General features: G+C 41.7%; 1 long non-coding RNA gene across 1 annotated transcript; it reads right to left on the bottom strand.

Annotated features, from left to right (window-relative positions):
* Positions 1–3,127: 3,127 nt before the first annotated feature.
* LOC139830934 (uncharacterized) lies at positions 3,128–4,676 on the bottom strand. Its single transcript, XR_011744465.1, has 3 exons — positions 4,655–4,676; positions 3,696–3,771; positions 3,128–3,526 (listed from the first exon to the last, which is right to left on the bottom strand). It is a non-coding gene; the product is annotated as an uncharacterized lncRNA (long non-coding RNA).
* Positions 4,677–6,753: the final 2,077 nt, after the last annotated feature.

The following is a 6,753-nucleotide window of genomic DNA, read 5'->3' as shown; positions in this document are numbered from 1 at the left end:
AGTACTATCATAGCAATAATTAACTTCATAATCTACAAGAGATCATGATCATAGCATAAACCAAGTACTAACACGGATGCACACACTGTCACCATTACATCGTGAAGGAGGAATAGACTACTTTAATAACATTGCTAGAGTAGCACATAGATAAATTGTGATACAAACACATTGCAATCATAAAGAGATATAAATAAGCACCTCACTATGCTATTCATCAGTGAATAAGTATTCTGTGAAATATAGCCTAAGAGACCCACACGGTGCACACACTGTCACCTTTACACACGTGGGACAAGGAGTCTCCAGAGATCACATAAGTAAAATTCACTTGACTAGCATAACGACATCTAGATTACAAGCATCATCATATGAATCTCAATCATGTAAGGCAGCTCATGAGATTATTGTATTGAAGCACATAGGAGAGAGATGAACCACATAGCTACCGGTACAGCCCCGAGCCTTGATGGAGAACTACTCCCTCCTCATGGGAGCAGCAGTGGTTATGAAGATGGCGGTGGAGATGGCAGCGGTGTCGATGGAGAAGCCTTCCGGGGGCACTTCCCCGTTCCGGCGGCGTGCCGGAACAGAGACTCCTGTCCCCCAGATCTTGGCCTCGCGATGGCGGCGGCTATGGAAGGTTTCTGTGGGTTTCGTCAATCGTATCAGGGTTTTCGCGACGGAGGCTTTTTATAGGCGAAGAGGCGGCGCAGGAGGGTCGAAGGGGTGCCCACACCATAGGGTGGCGCGGGCCCCCCCTGGCCACGCCGGCCTGTGGTTTGGTGGGCCTGTGCCCCCTCTCTGGCGGCCCTCGGGTGTTCTGGATGCTTCCAGGCAAAATAGGAACCTGGGCGTTGATTTCGTCCGATTCCGAGAATATTTCGTTACTAGGATTTCTGAAACCAAAAACAACAGAAAACAGGAACTGGCACTTCGTCATCTTGTTAATAGGTTAGTTCTAGAAAATGCACGAATATGACATAAAGTGTGCATAAAACATGTAGATAACATCAATAATGTGGCATGGAACACAAGAAATTATCGATACGTCGGAGACGTATCAGTGGCTGCCAGGCTCAATCACGTGTAGGATGCTCCGATTATGCGGTGAAAACCCTAAATCGTCGTAGGTCGTTTTAGCTTTATATTGATCAAGCAGGACCACCATGTTATCGTAGACCTCATACGAATCATGGGTGGATCGGCTCCCTGAGCCGATTCACAGGACAACCTGAGAGCTGATCGAGGCTCGTATTTAATGTTTATGTGGGCACCCCGGACTAGCTGTCCGAAATTCCCTGTTATGTATACAGTTCACGATCCCATGATCAGTGCGCCGTGAACACATAACCGAACTGATATCAAATTACACCATCCATTACAAAGCGGAATAAGAAAATTACAACATGGTCACATGACCAATACTTACATAATAGCCTCGAAGGGTCTAACTAGACATCAGAGTAGCATCGTCACTTCAGCAGCGCAGTACCCAAGTCATCTGCCATAACCCTACAGGCAACTGACTGGGAAGACGTTCCTAGCTCGCATAGACGTCGCCAACTCCTTCTTCATCCATCGTGTTCCTCCAAGTCTGGCCAAGTAAATAGCCAGGGACAAAGCCGTGAGTACATTGGAATTGTACTCGCAAAACCATCAAGAAGGTGATAACAATTCTAACTAGAGAAGACAAGAGAGGAAGAATAGTTTCTCTCGTGGATAAAGCATGTGAAAGAGAAATAGTTTCTCTTGTTGATATAGCATACCGGCATCTCAAGTGATGCGGACACTATGGTGGTCCTATGACATCTCTATATCTTTGTTAAAGAAGAGTTAGCATACCACCATCTCATTTGATGGGATTGCTAGGGAAGTCCTATGACATCTCTATATCTTTGTTAAAGAAAAGTTAGCATAACGCTATCTCATTTGATGGGAATGCTAGGGAAGTCCTATGACATCTCTATATCTTTGTTAAAGAAAAGTTAGCATACCGCCATCTCATTTGATGGGAATGCTAGGGAAGTCCTATGACATCTCTATATCTTTGTTAAAGAAAAGTTCCTCTACATGAAACACTAGGAAGGGAGCAACCCAATTTACATTCCAAACCCTCGACCATCTCCATGTGGTCGACACCACATCTTTCCCGTACCGTTCCGGTACTTCCAACTCACGCATTTCCTTTGGAAATCATTTTCAAAACCAAAACTCGACACAGCTCTGTAACGGCCATCCCAACCGTCCATGACCGCGGACGCGGCTATTCGAATAGTTTTAACTCTGCAGAGTGTGCGCACTTTCACCACAAGAACCGATAAATCCGCCGGGATCATCCCCGGTTCGACATACAAAAGTATGCGAGGCTCGGATAATCGGTCATAGTCCTTCGCCCGTCTCCCTTGACATGAGTCCTTCCCTGCGGGCTTACCCCTTCCCGGCACCCCGGCAGCATACCTCCTTTTGAGCGTATCTCCGGCGCCATGACGGAAGACCCTCAGTAATCGTCCGGCTATAGGCAACTACAGTGTATTGCCTCCTCCAGAGCGCAACCCGGCGTCAGAGGTCGTCGTGACCCTCCCTAGAAAGTTGTGAAGGGTGCTCATGCCAATTTCAACAGACGTCGAACTAAGCCCGTACCCACTTTGGATAATGTGGTTGCGCTGTGTAATTGTTCCGGGCGAATACAAAGAACCATGTGTCGTTTTTCTCAAAAACCCAAGTCACACACACTTTCCTCTTTCCAACCATCTTTGTCAAGATCCTTTCCTTTCATAAACCATACGCTTGGGTAAGATTTGCCTCACCCAAGGTTTTCATAAACATTTACAACAAGGTAAACCTTGAGGGGTTCCCAACCTAAAGTTTCATGAGTGGAACTACTATTGCACTACGGCCGAGATGGAAGTCATCACGCCATAGATGGTGAAAAAAAATGTAATGGAGTGGATCATACTTGCTTAAGGTAAGCATGTATTATGACAACCCAAGGAGGATTATACAATCAGATTTGTGTTGCTAAAAATACAACTTAGATAGTGGAGTATCACTATCCAACATACTCTCCAATGTGTACACGGCATACTCCTCTCACATTGAGAATATACTGAGATCATGACATTGATACCTCTATACTACAAAGGGGGTGGGTGTGGTGTAAGTCATTATCTTGCGATGAGACATGCTCAAGTTGAGCATACAAGATAACCAAGTGGAATAGCATGACCATGATCCCATGCATCCCAATATCACAAAGACAATAGTGGAGTATCACCACTAGGGAGTACTCCACTAGCAACCATACATAGATGACAATAATTAGGAGAACAACACACATAGAACCAAGGTGCTTTGGATATCAACAAATGACATCCAACTAGATACCGAATCAGAGATCAAAAGATGGCTTGCCTTGGCTTATTTGTCCCTGGACTTCTTCAACTTCATCAATATAAGAATCCCGTCAATATAAATAAAATCCTTGTCCGAACCACTTCTTCTTCTTCCCCGGAATCGTTCGCATCTATCGTCGGAAAATATAAAAGGAACACAATCAATCACATTGCACCAATCATAACAAGCATGCAACATTCAACAATCAACAAGCAATAGCTAACCACCTTACTACAGGCTAACATACAAAGAACTTATAGATACTACAAAGCAACTAAAAGAGAACCCATTTTATTTACCTAGTAAAGGTATGAGTGCATCACAACTTAGGAATTGCCTCTCTCGGTTATCACCATGGTATAAACCAAATATCCCCTGGTAGATAACATCATAAAGATGACAAGTGCATTAGTTTGGCAACAAAAACATTCACATTATAATTTGAAACATTTTTGGAAAAGCGGGCAATCATTCTCCCTATTTTAAGAAGCTTACATAACACTACACAAGAATAGGAGCAAATGATATGCCCCACCATTTGAAGACTTAAGCAAAACAAAAGAGCTAAAGTTAAATTGCAGAGGTTTTGTTTTGCAAGCATAAAACAAAGGTTGCCCATCTCTACTAAAAAGAGTTGGTCAAGGGTTTCAAATAAACCGAAAAGTTTTGCTTCAACAATGCATGTCACACATAAACATTACTAACAGCAACACATATGTATTAACAGAGACTAATAATATTTTTCCTATATAGCCAGTACTAATACAAGACTAACCCAATTGGAATCACCCAAAAATATTAAACCTACAATTTTAGGAATTTCTTTGAATCTGACTGTACAGAAAACAAGATCTGTAAGCCATAAATCGTAGAAAAATCCTAAAAATATGAGGCCACTGGCATTCGAAAGATATTTAAACAGAGATTCACACACAATTGGATTTGGGTTCAAATTGTTTCTGAAACTCTCACAATTTGATTTACAAGTTTACTGCATGTTTTCACCATTTGCTTTAACTATGGAGTTGCAGAATAGATAAAGGTTTGAATCTTGTTTGAGATGATTAAGAAAACATTCAGTAATCCTACATAATTGGAATCACACAATTAGGTTCAAAAATGGATTTTTGATGATTTAAAAGCTAACAGCCATGTCTGCAGAACACACAGAATATGTTTAATTCATCAAAAATCATACACAAATCATAAAAATATGAGGTCAGCTGCATCTGAAAGGTATTGAATAGGTGGTTCTTACCCAATTGGGTTCATTCAAAAATCCGCCTCCAAGATCCTGGTTTAATTCGACAAAATCAGATCTGACCAGATCTTGATCTGTGAACCGTTTCAATTTCAGGAGGTCATTTGAAGTGAAACCAACGCCAAAATGAAGATACTGGAGAGAGCTTTCACCCACAGTTGAGTTTGCTCAAAAAGGTTTTGTAAAACGGAAGAAATCTAACAAACAGTGATTCTGCATGTTTGCAGAACTTTATTTACCGTGCAAAATCCGTAACGAATTTGAGGATGAGACCAATGCCAAGTTGTAGATCTTTTCAATACCTATCTGCGGAACTTTGAATCACTCGATTTGGATCTGCACACGAGATTTGGCGGATTTTACAAGATCATACCAGAATCTGAAACAGCAAGATGGCAGAAATTACAGCAAGATTTTGGACGAACTTAGGTCAAGAGCTTCAGATCTGAGGATAGCTCAAGCTTCTCCATGCTTAGACCAACATGCACCTGCATCAAGATCCAATCTTAGCAATGGAGGAAGAAGAAGAGGAGAGAAAACCATCTAGGGTTAGGGAGAAGAAGGAGAGGGAGGCTCTCATGGTGAGGATGAGCTTGAGGGAGGGGGAGAGCTTCATCTTGGTGGCTTGCCATGGCCATGGCCGGCCATGGGAGCAAGGGGAGCACCATTTTCGTGGGGAAGTGGAGGAGGAGAGTGTGAGGGAGTGGAGGAAATACTAGGGAGTGAAAAGAAATGAGGCAAAGGAGAGGAGGTGTGGCCGGCCAAGCTCCTTATAAAGAGGGAGGATGGTGGCTGCCTCCTCATTGATTGGGTGGGTTGGGAGGCTGCTCATTTATTGATTGGGGTAGTTGGGAGGCAAGTCTTGTAGAGGAAGAAAAATAGAGAGGAATGGCTGGCCGAAATTGCCATGCATAGACAATGGCCGGCTCCATCCTTGCCAAACATAAGTGAACAAACAAAGAGATGCACAACATCCATGTGTGTAGGCCAAGGCATGATGTTGAGGAGATGACGTCAATGAGTGACTTTATTGATGATAAGAATATGAGTGGATTCATATAGATAAAAAGAAGTGTGAGGTGATATGTACTCTAGGGATAATTCCCACCACTTTGGTTGTGACAAACATAAGATGAAAATAGATCCAAAGGTATAGTTGAAGAATAAAACTTTTTATTTGAATTAAAAATTGAAAAGATTGGCATTGACCACATGCAACAATGCATGAGCATGCCAAGGTAGATGGGTAATGTTGATTTGATGAAGTAAGAATGAAAGGAGAGAGGTGTTAATAAACATTGGTGCCAATGTTGAGGAATGAAGCACTTTGATCAAATTGTCAATTTGGCCAAGAGTTGATGGTGGTGATGATGGTTTAGATAATGGTAGAGCAAGGCTAAGAGAGATGGTGAGTGAAATAACCATACTCACAAGGATGAATATGGTGGCATAAGCCATCAACATGAGGTCAAGATGATGATGGTAAACCATACAAGAGTGAGATGTGATGAATGAATGGAAGTTGTTAATTAGATCTGGAACTTTACAGAGGTGGGTCTCCACCACTATGAGAGTGGATCAAAATGTTGGATAGGGTTTATATTGAACTTTCCTTTGAAAACATTTTGAAAGAGATCCAATGATTTTTAAAACAAAATGGGTCTACTTGCATAATAATGCCAAATAGATTTTTCCCTTGTGTTATCAAAAGGTGCAAGGATGGCACATGTACCAAAACCATGCACTTAAAAGAAGGAAGAAAATCAAATGCCTTTATAGAAAGTCTTTTTGGGTTGAAGGGAATGGGATGATACAAAATACCATCCACAATCTCTCTTGTTATTTGAAGAAAACATTTAAGGAGTTTTAATAACAAGGAGTGATTTTTGTGGCTAAAACCAGGGAAGAAAAACAATAGGGTTTTTGAGAAAGAAAACTAATTTAGGAAGGAGTGTTCTCAAGGGTAGATGGTGGCTAAAAAATGTACCCATCATACCTACTCTTGGTTTTGTGGATATTAAACTTGGATTAAATAAACACAAGAGGTAAAAGAGGAAGAAGTGATCTGGTGCTGAAACATTGGATAGGATACCAGA

Source organism: Lolium perenne, chromosome 4, assembly GCF_019359855.2.
Source record: "Lolium perenne isolate Kyuss_39 chromosome 4, Kyuss_2.0, whole genome shotgun sequence".
Classification (NCBI taxonomy): domain Eukaryota; kingdom Viridiplantae; phylum Streptophyta; class Magnoliopsida; order Poales; family Poaceae; genus Lolium; species Lolium perenne.
The sequence above is the reverse complement of the archived record's forward strand: the minus strand, read 5'-3'. Positions and strand labels throughout refer to the sequence as shown.